General features: G+C 35.7%; 1 pseudogene; it reads right to left on the reverse strand.

Moving 5' to 3' along the window:
* Positions 1–12,635: 12,635 nt before the first annotated feature.
* Positions 12,636–15,054, reverse strand: LOC128184429 (uncharacterized; annotated as a pseudogene).
* Between the last annotated feature and the right edge of the window lie 2,719 nt (positions 15,055–17,773).

A 17,773-nucleotide genomic window follows, 5' to 3' on the forward strand; every position in this document is an offset into this window, starting at 1 on the left:
CAAAATTAAATTTGTTGATGGTTTATAATGATGAAATTATGGTGTACAGATTCAAAATTAATATTCTATATTTTGTAAAAGTGTTGTGATTACGTAATATTGGTTACGTAATGTAACGTAAATAAAAATATCCAGTTTTAAAATTTAGAATTTATTAAAGTTCAAAATCACTCAATTAAAGAAACATCATTTTAAAAAGAAATCCAAAGTGAGAGTGTAAAATAATTATCAATCCCGCATGTCTCATCTTGACAACTCCTCCCCTTTTTCTATAAAGGACCAATGAAATAACTCCAAGATGGAACCAAAATTTGGGGAACGCTCAAAGACATAAATTCTCAAAACAGGATACAGGAGGGAATTACCATAATAAATTTAAAGACACGCCAGTCTAAGATCTGACCATCAATCAGATAAACGAAAATAAACAAATGGCAATAAACAGGGGATCACTGTGAGAAATGGATAAGGGAGAGGAGGGAGATGTCAACATGAGAGATCACAAACAGATGCGGCAATGTATTTCTAAAATGATCAAACAAATTAAATTTCAAACATAAAATACCACTCGGTTTACAAAAGGAAATTAATTCAATATGAATGAAATATATAAGAAAGTTGTCTTTATCAATAAAATATACGTATGTATATAACATCCGCCCCGAAAAAAAAATTGACATTCAATTTTAGATATAAAAAAAAATTGATAAAGACAATAAAATCATACTGCACAAACATAAAAAAATAAACATTACTCACCATATAAAAACACAAAACTCAAGTCATGCAAGTAAACATTAAACACAACTGAAAAGATAATGATCATGTCACCCGAAAATTATTTTTATCACTTTCACACTGTACATGATTTGCGCAGTACATGTACTCATACATACTCCTTACACTACAATGCCATGGTCATTATCCTAACTTTTAAACTTTTTTTTTTTCTTTACATTTTTATTCTTTGCACACAAAAACTACTGAAAAATTTAACCACTAAATTATATCAATCTCGTCTTGAAAATATTTCAATCCCCATAGAAATGCATAAAATATAACCCTGTCGGAATAACACATCCTTGGTTAGAAACGGCAATAACTATGTCAATTATTCAAGATTTCTCAAACACTATAGAATTGCATAAATTATAACCCTGTCGGAATAACACATCCTTGGTTAGAGAGAGCAATATCTATATAAACCACAACAAAAAGTTGCATATATTTTTATATGACATAAACAAAATGAACTCTCAATATATCTCGACTTGTATCATAATTGTTAAACCTTGTCGATGCATCCATCTAAGTTAACACAATACAGACAAGATACATTTCTATTCTAAACAATTCATTTACATTTCAAAAGTTGTACATGTAATCCTTTTGGAAATAAAACATCCGTGATTACATACAATGACAAAATTTGTAAACAGTTATCTTCATAAATTACTACAGGTCAAACATACTCTGCAGTAAAATGAAAATACACACAACTAAATATAGCACACTGTCAATAAATATATCAACAGAATGCATAAGAAAATTACAGATTAGGTGGCGGTCTTATTTCAATTGCGCGTCTGGCTTTGTTGTTAAGTGCAGACCACGGAACCAAAACTGCATTGTCTGCCGGTTCACCAACGATTTGAATTACATAATTTGAATCGCGTTTTCCTAAAACACGTTTTATTTTATGATAACCGTCTGATTCACTCGAAATAGAAAAGTTTGGAAGTTCGTTTGGATTCACATGATCGTCGTCTCTAAATCTTATGGGTTTTCTTCTTGCTCTGTCTGACTTACGAACTTCAGTGAGCGATGGTTGATGTTGTTTTTCTGTTTGTGTTTCTATCTATTTATAGGTTTTTGGTTTGGCGCAATTTGAAACTGTGAAAAAATTGGTTGGTGTAGGTTCCCGGATAAACGCAGTTTTTAGTCTATCCCGGTGTACAGGGTTTAGGAGTTTGTTAGTCGCCGGGTCACGCAGTACCACCATGTGCGGACTTGACAATTGTTCAACAACATACGGACCACTGAATCGATTTTGTAGTTTTTGTCCTTCTCCTGATGTTTCGATTTGGAGGTATACATAACTTCTTTCTTGGATATTAAGTTCTTTGGATGTTTTATTTGCCGATGTTACCATTTTTTCTGCTTTGTAATCCACATTTTCCTTTGCAATTTTTCTAATAACATTAAGTTTCTCTGTGTGTTCTTTCATGTAGGTTTGTATACCTTTGTTCATTGTTTCAAAATTTCTAATGGGATTTGTTAAGGGAAATTTTGGTCGCTGTCCATAAATGATTTCATAAGATGAAAATCCTGAACTGGAGTTCGCAGACGTGTTCATTGCAAACACCACAGCTGGCAGGAATTTATTCCAGGATTTTCTATCATTTGAAGTATACGGTGTTAATTTTTCAGCTAATGTTGAATGCGTTCGTTCGCATGCCCCAAGACAATGATGGACAAAGCTTGGCGTAAACTCCTGAGTGACATGGAAAGATTTACACAGTTCCCTGGTAATTTCTGCGATGAATTCACTGCCTTGATCACTAATAAGTGTATTACACACACCAAAATATGTAAACAATTTAAACAGGGCATTAGATACCGTTAACGCATCTTTGTTTCTAATTGGTGTTGCAAACAAATACTTTGAAAACAAATCCACAGCTGTGAAAATGTAAGAATCGCCATCCGATGTCGGGGGTAAGCGCCCATATAAATCAATCTCCCAGACTTCAAAGGGTTCTGATGGCATTCGAAATGCTGTTATATTAGATTTTGTAGCATCTTGTGTCATTTTTCGTTTCTGACAAAAGTCGCATGATTTGACATATTCATACACAAGTGTGGCCAATTTTGGACAGTAGAAATGTTCTTTTATTTTGTCCAATGTGTCCTGAATTCCTCCGTGTCCGCCCATTGGAGAATCGTGGTATATCTCTAGGACCTTTAATACTAGATCATGGGGTAATACCATCTGGTATGGATTTAAAGTTCTTGATCTCTTAGATTTCACGATTTTTGAATGATACAGAATGCCGTCAAATATTGCAAAGTCTGTATGTTTCAGTAAAATTTCACGGGCTGCTTTTTGAGATTGCGGTAATTCACCATCTTTCAGATAAGAGATAAGCTGCATTAGGGTTGGATCATTTCTTTGTAATTGGATAATAAAATCCGCAGTCACACCAATTTTATTAATTATCTGCGGCCGCGAGCGTGTTGATGTATCCAATTCTAATTCACCACGAACGGGCTGATCGGAACTGACCTCTTGAGAAGAGTGCTCATCAGTTACATCAAGATGGTTGTGACCAGCACTGCTACATTCCCCGCCGTCGGTCGCAATTAAATCATTATCGATATTAGGCGCTAAGTCCACGTTTCACACATGTGTGACTTAATAGGAGAATTTACACCTGCTGTGTTGGGATTATAACAGGGAATTTCTAAATTGTCCTCAGTGTCTGCATCATACACATTTTCAACATTTACAAAATTGCTACAAACAAGATCTTGGCTTAATAAAGACTTGAGGCACTGTCCGTTTGGTAAAGTAATTGACGTTTGTGGTTCCGATACATACGGGAAAAACGGGTCGTCCTCGTCCGGACTTGCTTCCATCACTGACGGAAAATTAGAATTTCTGGACAATGTATCAGGTACCACCATTTGGGCTGCGGGTTTGTACTCGATGGAAAAGTCATAACGTTGTAGCAAAGCTAGCCACCGTTCGTATATCGCACCACGTAACTGTTTTTGAAACAAGGGTTTCAAAGCTTGGTGATCACATTCTACTATAAAGTGCTTCCCGCTTAAATATGTTGAACAATCAAGAATAGCGGTAACCATGCCTAAAAGTTCTAATTTTGTCGGTCCATATGAACTTTGCCATTTTGTTAGTCCTTTGGATCCAAATCGTACGACACGAGGAGTACCATCCGGATGTTTTTGGTATAACATGTAGCCTATTCCTTTGCTAGACGTATCTACTGCTAGTCTAAATTCCAAGTCAAAACGCGGAAAGGCCAGCACAGGACTTTGTAACAATAAACGTTTTAATTCCACAAACGCTGATTGTTGCTCATCAGTCCAATTATATTTTGTATTGGACTTAAGAAGTTTATTCAGCGGGTTAGCAACTGCAGAATAGTTTGGTATAAATTTCCGAAACCAGTTAAAAAGTCCAAGAGTACGGCGCAATTCATTAGTGTTCTTCGGTTCAGGTAACGTTTCAATAGCTTGTAATTTGTCGGATGGGGGACTAATTCCATGTTTGGATACAACATGACCAAGAAACTTACACGAAGATTGGGCGAATACGCACTTTTTAGGATTGATTTTAAGTCCGGCGTTTTTCAAACGTTGAAAAACTTCGTTGAGGTCTTTGATATGTTCTTCAAATGTTGATGAGGCAACAATTGCATCATCAATATAGCACAGTACAGATCGGAAAGTCATTCCACTGAAAACTTTATCCATCAACATTTGAAATGAATTCGGGCTCGTTTTCAATCCCATCGGTAAGCGTTTGAATTTATAAGTTCCAAAACAGGTGTTAAATGCAGTATACTTTGTTGATTCCGGTGAAATACCCATTTGAAAGAATCCGGAACTAAGATCAATACTACTAATGTAGTTCGGTGTTTTCTCAGAAAAGGATTCTGTGAGTTCTTGTAAATTCGGTATATTGTACCGGAAATCTTGACTTTGCGAGTTTAGGTATCGAAAATCGCAGCAAAATCGGTATGATGTCATACTGTACTCTTTTGTAATAGATTCCGGTTTTTCGACAGGTTTATTTCGCTTTGAAATTAAAACAATGGGACTTGTAATCGGCAAATCTTCGTTTTCATTCACAGGTACGATTATGCCTTGACGTAATAATTCATCCAACTGGTGACGTAACACTTCCCGTTTTTCGGGTGGAAGTCTGTACGGCTTGTGATGTTTAGAGATTGCGTCTGGTTTGAGATGAATTGTGTGTTGAACAATATTCGTGACACCAATATCAGGATTTTCAGCGGTAACAAAACAGTCTTTGTTTTCCCAAAGTGTATTTTGCAACGTTATCTTCTCGTCAGCATGCAATTCAGCATTAACGGTAAAATTTGTCATAAATTTCTCTAAACTTTCATATGACTCGCCACCAGTATTATTAACACATACATTTGCACACATGTTTAAGGCATCATTTTCAGACAGGTTGGAGATAACATGATCATTCAAAGGCTCAAAATAAGCAATAACATTGTTTCTACCTATATTTACATTCTTGTCAGAAACATTCAAAACTTTGACTGGCATAGTATGCCCTATATCTACTAAAGCAACTGACTTAGCTACCATCAAACCTCTATTCATCATAGCTTCACTGGGTAAACATACACCAGTTAAACCAATACTAACATGTTTTGGTATTTTTGCTTCGACAATCATGCTTGAATGCGGAGGTAATGTTACAAAATTTGCATTCCTTACCTTAATATGCGAGTAAGAATCCATATATACAGACATTGATTTAAAATCTAACACAATCCCTAATGACATTAAAAACTGAGTTCCAAGAATAATTGGATGAGATAATTCCTGAAGCACAAACACTGGAATCACTGAATTGGATTCCCTATCGGGTAACTGCATATGAATTCTGGTAGTACCTAAAATATTAACGTACTGGCCATTTGCTAATTTGACTTGAGGATTTTCAGAGGGTGAGAGAGCACTTTTTGATTTTGAGCCCAAACTTTGGAAAAATTTGGATGAAATGATATTGATTGTACTACCCGAATCCAAAAGTGCAGAAACTGAATTAGAACCAAAACGTACAGGTAAATACACAAGTTTTCCTTGCTGAGAAATGTCACACTTATCGGCACCATTTGACATGTCATTCTTGGAGCCCAAGACAGATGCCGCATTTATCCCAGGCGCTGTGCGTTTTTTGGTTCGGAATTACGGACTGTTTTCTTTGTAGCGAACAGCCGACATTCCGCGACGGTATGTCCGGTCTGGAAACATATCTGGCACTTTGCTTGAGACTTTGGGGAACCGTGCATGCCCGGTCCAATTACAGCTTCGTTTCAAGTGTCCTGCTCCCCCACACGCATGGCAGGTAGGTAAATCCCGGTCACGTCCAGTCCGCGGTCTAGAAGTTGGTGCCTCTAGTTTTTCTAGACGGTGACTGATGTCGCGCAACATGCTAAAGAGGTGTTGATTATGGCCCTGGTTAGTGTTCGACTCTGCTGGCTGTACGGCTGCGACCAATGGTGCTGTGGCGGAAATGGATCTATATCCATAGGCCTCGCCTAACTTTGCTTGTTGCAAAGCATCCTTGAAAGATTTAACGGACGCTGTTCGTACGAAAAATGCCAACTGATCAGGTAGTTCGTTGACGAATTTTGTGATTAAATCTCTTTCGGGTTTTTGCAGGCGGGAACCCTTTTCCATTATCTTACTGTGAAAATCTTCCAAGGGTTGTGAAGATGCCAACCTCAGCGCTTCGAAAACTGCACTCTCTGCAACCATATCAGGGTCAAACATTCCCTGTTTTGCATACTGCTCTGTAAACGCATTTTTTAAGGCAAACCATGTGCGTTTTACAGGGATCACTAACGAATTAAACCAAATCAATGCCGGTCCAGATAGATGGAGATGGAAAGCTGCAACACGTCTATCATCAGTTGTAAGATTTTGGTATATACAAAATGATTCGAATTCCATAAGAAAGTTTTTGCCATTTTCGGAACTAAATCCACTGAATTTTTTCAAAGAAACTTTGTCCGAAATTGATGAAACATTGTTTCCTCGTGAATAATTTAGTGAACTTCGAGGATTGAAGACAGGAGTGTCATCTAGACCTGCTTCCATATTGATAACAGTTGGAGGTGTACTAAAATCACTGTTTTGTCCTCGTACAGGCGTAAACATTGTTTTGTTTTTTTAACTCAATAAATTAACGCAAAAATAGTCCAAAAGAAGCACAATACGAATTTAGATTCTCCACCATGTTGTGATTACGTAATATTGGTTACGTAATGTAACGTAAATAAAAATATCCAGTTTTAAAATTTAGAATTTATTAAAGTTCAAAATCACTCAATTAAAGAAACATCATTTTAAAAAGAAATCCAAAGTGAGAGTGTAAAATAATTATCAATCCCGCATGTCTCATCTTGACAACTCCTCCCCTTTTTCTATAAAGGACCAATGAAATAACTCCAAGATGGAACCAAAATTTGGGGAACGCTCAAAGACATAAATTCTCAAAACAGGATACAGGAGGGAATTACCATAATAAATTCAAAGACACGCCAGTCTAAGATCTGACCATCAATCAGATAAACGAAAATAAACAAATGGCAATAAACAGGGGATCACTGTGAGGAATGGATAAGGGAGAGGAGGGAGATGTCAACATGAGAGATCACAAACAGATGCGGCAATGTATTTCTAAAATGATCAAACAAATTAAATTTCAAACATAAAATACCACTCGGTTTACAAAAGGAAATTAATTCAATATGAATGAAATATATAAGAAAGTTGTCTTTATCAATAAAATATACGTATGTATATAACAAAAGTACAGTACTTTTTAAATTATTTTACATCAAACTGATCATGTTGATTGCTTCTAGCTATCAATATATCATTATTGCCGATGATTCCTTTAAATTTTTGTTGTTTGTTTCATAACTGTGCCCCTTTCTATAATTAGATGCACTACGAGACTCAGGTAACCGATTGATAGTAGAGTCGCTAGCTGTATTCAGGCCGTCGGCCAGACGATAGTGCATGTGCTTGTTGAGCTGGACGTACACATGTTTAACGCCCCACTGTTTTACTGTAACGGAGACATTTTAAATTGTTTCAGTACTGGGAGATGTGTTGATAAAATGGTTCCAATGCATGGTATTTTCTACAATACACGGCCGTCATTTAAGCACAATGTGTATTACTGACATGACAAATGTACGCTGGCAATTTAAACGAACACGGATTGCTTCCGATAGAACATTTCTTTTAAAGCAAAACAAAATACTGATTTACGATGAAGATAATATTATCATCGTGGAGATGATTTTAAAAAGTGAACTTAATATTCGTATACGATAATATTTGAATCCAAAGCTGCTTATTTTAAGTTACGGTTACAAGTAATTATTAATTATGACCTGCCCCGCGTTTCGCGTTTTTTATTTGCAAAACATCTACAAACGAAAATAACAAACAACCTTCAGCAGAAATTTATAAATTATTTATTACATACACAATTCTAAAGAGATAATTGAATAAATTTTATAAATGCTTTATAATTGTATTTGCTATCTTCCATGGCAAAAAGTGGCATGGAAAAAATGTCGTTCAATGTTCATCAAATACGCTGTGTCTTTAACAATCGGAAATAATTAACAAACTATATATTAATAGATTGACACATTAACAAACATTCAGACCCGCAATTTTTTTTTTTTTTACAAATTCTATAAAATGTAGACTCAGTGACTGAATTCTTTACCGTTTTCCGTCTGGGTTATTTTGAATCACGTGTGTATGCTATGTGTACATACATGTTTAGATTAATAGCCATATAGATAAAAACTTTAAGTGTTTAATTTTTGAAAGAAATTGTGTACATGCAAAGCAATGCAATGCTAGGGCTGTTAAATTCGAACAATGTATATAGTGAGGGTCGGACTGATACTAGTTCTGCTTGTTCTAAAAATAGCGAATGTAAGACGAAGTATTGGGGTGTTATTTTTTAAACAAATATAAGAATTGCTTTCTTAAAAGCTTGCATTACTAAACAATTTTTTCATTGGAAGCATTATTAGTTACATTAGCTGCATATATGTAGCTCTCGGAGTGGATTCCGGAAAAATTGACTACCATCCGAAATTTTTCATACAAGGGCTACAGACTTGCAGCTAACAATTACCTTTAAAAATACATTTTAGAATTTGCCGCTGTTCATAAATTCATTAAAAAGAAGCGCAGATTCAAGTGGTAATATGTCGTTTGATATGGGATTTATGACGTCTTTTTATATTGTTTTCATTAAAATTATTTCATTATTTTAAGCTTGTGGGTGAAATGAAAACAGTTTAACATGTGATATGACATAAAAATTAACAATATTCAAGGTTTTCCTTCATTTTCAAACAATAATAAGAAGGACTCTCAAGATAAGAAAATAGACGCAAAGTAAACTGCATTCACGGTACATGGTCACATTGTATGATGTGTCTCAAAAGTTCCTTTTTCGGACTCGTCTAATATAACTGCGAAATATTAATGAATGAGACATTCTGGCGCGGAGTCTTGTAAATGAAATTTCCATTGGTCAGAATGGATTCTTCCGTGAGGGTCGGGGTAGGTATAAAAACCAATTTAATCGTTCAAAGTTTTTAATTGTTAACAACGGTATATCAGATCAAATGTTTTAGAACGATTTATAAATCCAGGAATGAATGTGTTCATGTATATGCTAAACAACAAGTTAATTCATCTTCATATGACAAAAGTCAAGCTTATTATTTATTATCCAATTATCCTTTATCTTGTATACAAATATATCGATAATATATCACTCTGTAAACTAGTAAATTATACTATATACTATATTCTATGATTATTTTATAACATCATTTCTTGACTTTGTATTTTGGAGAGGGTTTATATAGGCTTTGCCTGTTGCCTAATCCATTTTATTACTCAATAAAATATGTTTAAATTAAAAATATTATTTAAAATATGTTTAAATCCAAAAATACAGTCATTTTTAATCGGTTGGCGTTTGAGCATTATTGTGTATCTAGTAGGCGGGCATCCTTACACCCTATAAATTTCAGACAAATGAAATCGTCCATTTAACTTTCTAGATTGCATGTTATAATAAATTTATGATTTTGTTTGTTAAATATAACAATTCAACATCAATTATAAATTAACAAAGTACACTCTAGTACGCTAGTACACAATTTTGTTGCGATGACACCCCCCCCCCCCCCCATGATACCTATTTCTTGATCAGGATTACACACGTGCTTGCATGTGGCATAAGACAAGCTCAAACTTAACTGTTAAATTAACTATAAGTCACCGATATCCTCTCTTTGGAAATGTACTTCTCCTTAAGTACGTGTAGTAACTGGTACATGTAATTGTGAAAACCATAGAGGAATGCATGATCTGCGCATAATAACTGCTTGATACAATATTTCTTTTTTCCAACATGCTTTAAGTCTATGATGATAAGAAAATATATGCTTGACTTCATACCGGAAATTACTCATTTTTCTTTTCCCCTTTTTAATAAACAAAACAAACCAACAATCAAAATTGATCCAGATAAACACAATTACATGTATCAAAAATAAACCCCCAAAACAAACTACACATTCATCCTTCACCCACAATATTGCCTTTTCGATATTTGTCATCGTTGTGGACCCATGTAACAATCTTTTAAGTAGGTGCTTGCACGACAAAGAACCCCTAGCTGATCTACGTTTTCATTAACGCATATAAAAAAAAATTTGATTTTTTCTTGAATTTCTTTTGATGTAAATAAAAAAGAAGAAGAAATTAGTTCTCAGTCTCTCTTTATGCTTGTTTGTTAGCGGTTAATCTAAGTTCATTTGTATATCCTTTGGTAATTTGAAAAAATGCGATGTAAACCTTTTTTCCATGCAATATTTCGGATAAAGCAACGAAGAGTTGTATCTTGAAACTTCATACACACTTTTATTAGACCATTTGTGCCCGAGTTCTTTCTATTTTAAATGTAAAACTTTGTTAATAAAGAAAAAACTAATTCTTTGAGACAAAATAAATTGACGTTATCAATAAGAGTTTGACAATCTCTAACTGCAGGTCTGTAGCTCTTTGTCTGAAAAGAATCGGATGGACGACCTAGGACCCAGATCGTTCATCCGACTTTCTTGTATATTGCCATTTCTTTCGTACGCGGGCGCAATACTCACCGAGGCTAAATGGTTCGTATCTTAAGTTTTAACTAGGTTGAAAGGTAATATTATGGCATTCCGATAATTTTGAAAATGAATAATTAAATGAAAATTGTTAAAATTACCGGCATTGGACCATGCGCGGATCTAAAAGGGAAGAGGGAGGGTTCCAGACCCCCCCCCCCTCCCCCACAAAATTTCCATCAATTACATGTGCATTATAAAATTACCAAAAACATACCTTGGACATCCCCTGGCAAACTCAAATAACCGTCAGACCTTCAACCCCCAACCCTGGAAAAATTTTCTGATTTGCGCATGCTCCCCCTCCTCGAAAAACAAAATTATTCTTCACAACCCGCTGTAAAATTTCCAGGATCTCCGCATACATACTAAAAGATTCATTGGGGCTTGCGTTTGATAAAAATGCGTGTAAAATGTTTGCCAATGGTCTTTTTACCTACCCACTGTGTGAATAACATGCGGCGAATCAACTGTAGACAACGTTTAAAGATCTTTTTTTAAGGATTCGGTTGCACGAACGTAAGTTAAATTTAACTAGCCGTTAACTTGACGTTAACGTGACGTTAACTGTAAGTTAAAATGGTTGCTGAAGAGTTTAAAAGCTGTTAAAGCTTAGTTTATTATCTAATTTAACTTACAGATTTAACTCAGGTTACCTAGATACATTAGATATTTAACTAAACAATAAAATCAAAATGGCAGGTACATCAGTACAATAAGACACACCACCACATGTGACTTGTTCCAAAAAAACTTAACCTTACCCAGCATCCGATACCTATGGCTCAGATTCAGCATTCAAGCCTGTCAGGGGCATCAGTATCATAAGACACACAATCCATGCAAGTTTGGTGAATTTAGGACTTAAATATTGCTATCAAATGGCACCTGCAACTAAAACTTTAACCTGCTCAATAAACCTTAACCTCCTCAAGCATCTTAAATTAAGGACCCAGATTCAGCATCCAAGTCTTTCAAGTCAATGATTTTCTCTTCAGCTGCGGTTGGTGGCTTTGGTGTAGGGCCTCCGCCAGTGAGTTTTGACTGTTTCCGTGCAGCGCTGAAACTTTTTTTGGCACTTTGCTATAAGTTACCCCTTTTGAATTTTACCTAGTCAACCGTGCGCCGCTGAACACCCACTGCATTTATCATTTCGCGAATTTGTAATCAAGTTGCTTTGCTTCGCCTTCAAAACATCTTCATTTTTCTCAAAAGAAATTCTGTCAAAATGCTGATTTCTGACAGTGACCAATTACTGCTTCTTTCTCGCTTAGTCGCCATTGTCACTGGCAGGCGGTATGGTAAATTCGCGTGCATACGGCTTTAACGACAAGTTTACTAAGTTCGCTCTGTTAAATCATAGTTAGCTAATAGACACTTAACAATAATTGGAGCAACCCAAAATTAAATCTAAGTTATGTAACTTGCCATTTAAAAATTAACAGCTAGTTACAGTTTTAACTAAGAGTTAATTTAACTGACGTTCGTGCAACCGAATCCAGCATTTGCTTATATACATTTAGTATAGTACTTTCTTTCTTTTACTCAGTGTTTATACCTCTTATAAGGTACCACCGTCAGGTATCAATTTTTTGTGTTACGTCACAAGCATGACGCAGCTACATGAAAAACCTAATCGTTGCTTGCAACGAGCTCGTCTCTAGTTAGAACATTGTTTTAATATAGAATAGAAAATAAAGTCAAATGAAATATTTTTATCCGTTAATTGACAAATGAAAGATTCATTATTTTTTTAACATTAGTTTGCAATTTTTTTGATGTTATAAGTAGGAAAACTACATTGTAGTTCAAAAATGTACTGAAATGGTAAATCAAAACACAATGTAAAATTCTAATACATTCTTTTTAAAGAGACAATTTCTTCCAATATTTTATACAGGTTGTTTCCATGCTAGTAACTTTTTAAATTAGTTTACTTTTTTGTGCATGCCTATACAAATTTATTCACTTTCACGTCATATTGAAATCACAGGGTTTTTTTTTTTACTTGTAATACTGGATTTTCTTCACTTTACCAGATTCCCATTCAGCCACAAGGACGTTGTTTGTGGTGTCCATACATAGACAAGATGGACTGACTAAATAACAATTGTCAATAAAGCGAAGGAACCGTCCATCCTTATCCAGAATGTGGATACAGTTGTTGTTACCGTCCGATGTCAGGATCCGACTATAGCTATCTGTTGTAATGCCAGTTGGTTTTAAACAGTTTTTTAGTAGAAGTAGTAGGAGAACTGGTGTATATAAACCGCAGTATCCCGGCCTGATTAACCACTACTACTGAACGGGCTTTATTATCAGCTACGCAGATATCTAGATTCTTGTTCTCACTGATGTATTTAGGATAAGGGTCAGAGGAATACAGAGGTTGCCCTTTGTCGTCATATTGAATCGTTTGTTTTTCTGTTGAGCCAGAGTAACGCGCAACTTTTGTTTCTTTCTTATCATCACTTATCATGACCACCAGAAAGTCACCAGAAAAGGCAATGCAGACATAGAAAGGTTTCCATCCCTGTAGTCTGATTACTGTTTTTACCTTTTTTTTCTTCACTATGTTTACAGTTCCATTGATGAGATCATTATAAACTAGTTCTCCATTCTGTGTCACTGCTATGTCCCATGGTTGTGTTCCTGACTTGGTTTGGATTGACTTCATTAGTTTACCATGTAGGTTGTAGAGTCTCATTAAGTTGTCTTGACCACTTGTCCAGAATCCATCATCATTCAGACCGGAAACACAGCGTAGTTTATTTAAGTTTCCATACTCTGTATTAATGTTTATGACAACTCTCGGTTCATCAATGAGCAGCCTATCCAGGGAAGATGACATAGCATTAGGTAAAACTACTTTGTTGCCACTATCTTCTTTGTTGGTAGATAAATTCGACAAAGAACCAAGGAGGTGACCAAATGTTTCTTTGTTTATTTTTTGTGGAATAAATTCTGGTAAAAAGACCGTGGGTTTAGATGGCACTCTTTTAAATTCAGCATTCCTGGATTGGTAGGCAAAGAAATGGCTGACATCACCTGAGTTCTGTATTTTATTCAATTCAGCAATGCTCTCTGTGATTTCAGATATGGTGCGCGTGATTTCTTCTATTTGTTTATTTAGAACAACCAGGTATTTACACTCAATTTCATCCACGTCCGATTTTAGTTTCTCAATAGCAAAATCAATATTTTGGTGCAAGTCTTCTCCATGTTTACTGATCGCTGTTATTAATCTCTGTGAGTTTCTATTCAGATTAGCTTTCTGAACATGGAGGTCATATGCAAATTGTTGGTATTTAGGGTAAACAATGTTTTTCAGGTCATTTAAATCCTTCTGTAAAATTTCTTTTTTAGTTTCTATAATTTTCGAAATTTCAACCTGTATATGTCCTAGATGATCACTAGAAGAGACACATTCCACACAAATAGGAATATTACATTGTTCGCATTGTAAGTCACATAATTTCGTAGGATGTTTTAAACATTCAGGGGCAAATCCTTCCGTTTTGAATGGTACTACTCTATGTTCCTTTTCTTCTTCTAAGACATGTTCCCCAACACACGTTTTGCACAGATGTATATGACAAATGTCACAGTACATAGGGGGGCCCGGGGTCTCACAGAGATGACACCGTAACACATCCTGGGCACTACGGTGTGGGTCCATGGTAAGACACCTTCATGTATTTCTAGAATAATTCTGAAAAAATCCACTTTATTAGGTTGCAGATAAGCAGATATTTTATTTTTTATCTCTTTAAAGAAAAATAAAAATAAGATAAATTCTGCTTAACAGGTGGATTTCGTTTCGTTTTGATATTATTATTACTTGCTATTTAAGACTTAACAGTACTTACCATCTATAAACAAAATAGTCCATATTAAATTTTTATGAAGTCAATATTACTTTGTTGCTTAGGTAATTATGCATAAATAAACAACAAACCTACACAAAACTATGAAGAGGTTTTTTTCTCTTCCTGCGGAACAAAACAATTCGTGTTCAGACGTTCCGCTCTAGATCTGAGACATGCCATGCCAACTATTATGACGAAATGTCCCATATAGATTTTTGACTTTTAAAAATAGACATGTTCCAATACTTTTTAGCTCACCTGAGCGAAGTTGAATATATCGAGTAAATCTTTAAAAATCTTCTTCTCAGAAACTAATCAGCCAGGAAAGCTGAAACTTGTGTGAGAGCATCCTCAGGTAGTGTAGATTCAAAGTTGTGAAAATCATGATCCCTGGGGGTAGGGTGGGGCCAACATGGGGGGGGGTCGAAATTCTACATAGGAATATACAGAGTAAATCTTTAAAAATCTTCTTCTCATGAACCATATGACCAGAAAAGCTGACACTTGTGTGGAAGCATCCTCAGGTAGTGTAAATTCAAAGTTGTGAAAATCATGACCCCTAGGGGTAGGGTTGGGCCACAATGGGGGATCGAAGTTTAACATATGAATATATCGATAAATCTTTAAAATTTCCTTCTCAGAAACTAATAGGATAGGAAAACTGACACTTGTGTGGAAGCATCCTCAGGTGGTGTAGATACAAAGTTGTGAAAATCATGACCTCTGGGGGAAGGGTGGAGCCACAATGCGGGATCAAAGTTTATATAGAGTAAATCTTTAAAAATCTTTTTCTCAGAAACTAATCAGCCAGGAAAGCTGAAACTTGTGTGAAATCATCCTCAGGTAGTGTAGATTCAAAGTTGAGAAAATCATGACCCCCGGGAGTAGGGTGGGGCCACAATGGGGGATCGAAGTTTAACATACGAATGTATAGAGTAAATCTTTAGAAATCTTCTTCTCAGAAACTAATCAGTCAGCAAAGCTGAAACTTCTGTGGAAGCATCCTCAGGTGGTGTAGATACGAAGCTGTGAAAATCATGACCCCCGGGGGTAGGGTTGGGCCACAAAGGGGGATCGAAGTTTAACATATGAATATATCGATAAATCTTTAAAATTTCCTTCTCAGAAACTAATAGGCTAGGAAAACTGACACTTGTGTGGAAGCATCCTCAGGTGGTGTAGATACAAAGTTGTGAAAATCATGACCTCTGGGGGAAGGGTGGAGCCACAATGCGGGATCAAAGTTTATATAGAGTAAATCTTTAAAAATCTTTTTCTCAGAAACTAATCAGCCAGGAAAGCTGAAACTTGTGTGAAATCATCCTCAGGTAGTGTAGATTCAAAGTTGAGAAAATCATGACCCCCGGGAGTAGGGTGGGGCCACAATGGGGGATCGAAGTTTAACATACGAATGTATAGAGTAAATCTTTAGAAATCTTCTTCTCAGAAACTAATCAGTCAGCAAAGCTGAAACTTCTGTGGAAGCATCCTCAGGTGGTGTAGATACGAAGCTGTGAAAATCATGACCCCCGGGGGTAGGGTTGGGCCACAAAGGGGATCGAAGTTTAACATATGAATATATCGATAAATCTTTAAAATTTCCTTCTCAGAAACTAATAGGCTAGGAAAACTGACACTTGTGTGGAAGCATCCTCAGGTGGTGTAGATACAAAGTTGTGAAAATCATGACCTCTGGGGGAAGGGTGGAGCCACAATGCGGGATCAAAGTTTATATAGAGTAAATCTTTAAAAATCTTTTTCTCAGAAACTAATCAGCCAGGAAAGCTGAAACTTGTGTGAAATCATCCTCAGGTAGTGTAGATTCAAAGTTGAGAAAATCATGACCCCCGGGAGTAGGGTGGGGCCACAATGGGGGATCGAAGTTTAACATACGAATGTATAGAGTAAATCTTTAGAAATCTTCTTCTCAGAAACTAATCAGTCAGCAAAGCTGAAACTTCTGTGGAAGCATCCTCAGGTGGTGTAGATACGAAGCTGTGAAAATCATGACCCCCGGGGGTAGGGTTGGGCCACAAAGGGGGGTCGAAGTTTTACATAGGGATATATAGAGTAAGTCTTTAAAAATTTTCTTCTCAAAAACTAATCAGTCAGGAAAGCTGACACTTGTGTGGAAGCATCCTCAGGTAATGTAGATACAAAGTTGTGAAAATCATGACCCCTGGGGGTAGGGTGGGGCCACAATAGGGGGTCGAAGTTTAACATAGGAATATATAGAGTAAATCTTTAAAAATCTTCTTCTCAAACACTAATCACGCAGCACAGTTAAGGCTGTCAATAAACTCCGTTCAGACAAAAAGTACGGGAAATGTGCATTATGACATCACAGTACATTACAAACCTCGAAAGTACTTATTAATCTATTTCTTAGTAAAATTAACTTATACTAATCTTTTAATTAAAAACAACAAATGCTATTACTTACAATTTTGATGTCCGTTATATCGTACACACTGAAAAATAAGCGAGATGTCGTTCTCGCTGTACTACAAAATATGACGTCATATGCTTCAAAATGACGCATTAAGTTAAATCATTGAAGGCTATCGTGCAGTTTTATAGCGAAGAAAAATAAATATCATACATTAACGGAAAAGTATAAATGAATATTTTGTTTAAAATTATTATTAGTAGAATGCTACCTATATAGTCTTATTTTCATTTTGTTAAAAGTATGCATCGTATAAAGAAGCCACCTCGGTTTTGTATAAAATATCGTATATCTAAAATCTGAGTACCTAAATAAATCACTAAATTGCAAGGGCATACACTTACCTGATCCCGACAAACTTTTACATGTGAATTTGAAATATGCTATGTAACTTAAAAACTTCTACGATCCTTGTAAAATCTTACAAATTAATTATTTTTTAAATG

Source organism: Crassostrea angulata, chromosome 5, assembly GCF_025612915.1.
Source record: "Crassostrea angulata isolate pt1a10 chromosome 5, ASM2561291v2, whole genome shotgun sequence".
NCBI lineage: Eukaryota > Metazoa > Mollusca > Bivalvia > Ostreida > Ostreidae > Magallana > Magallana angulata.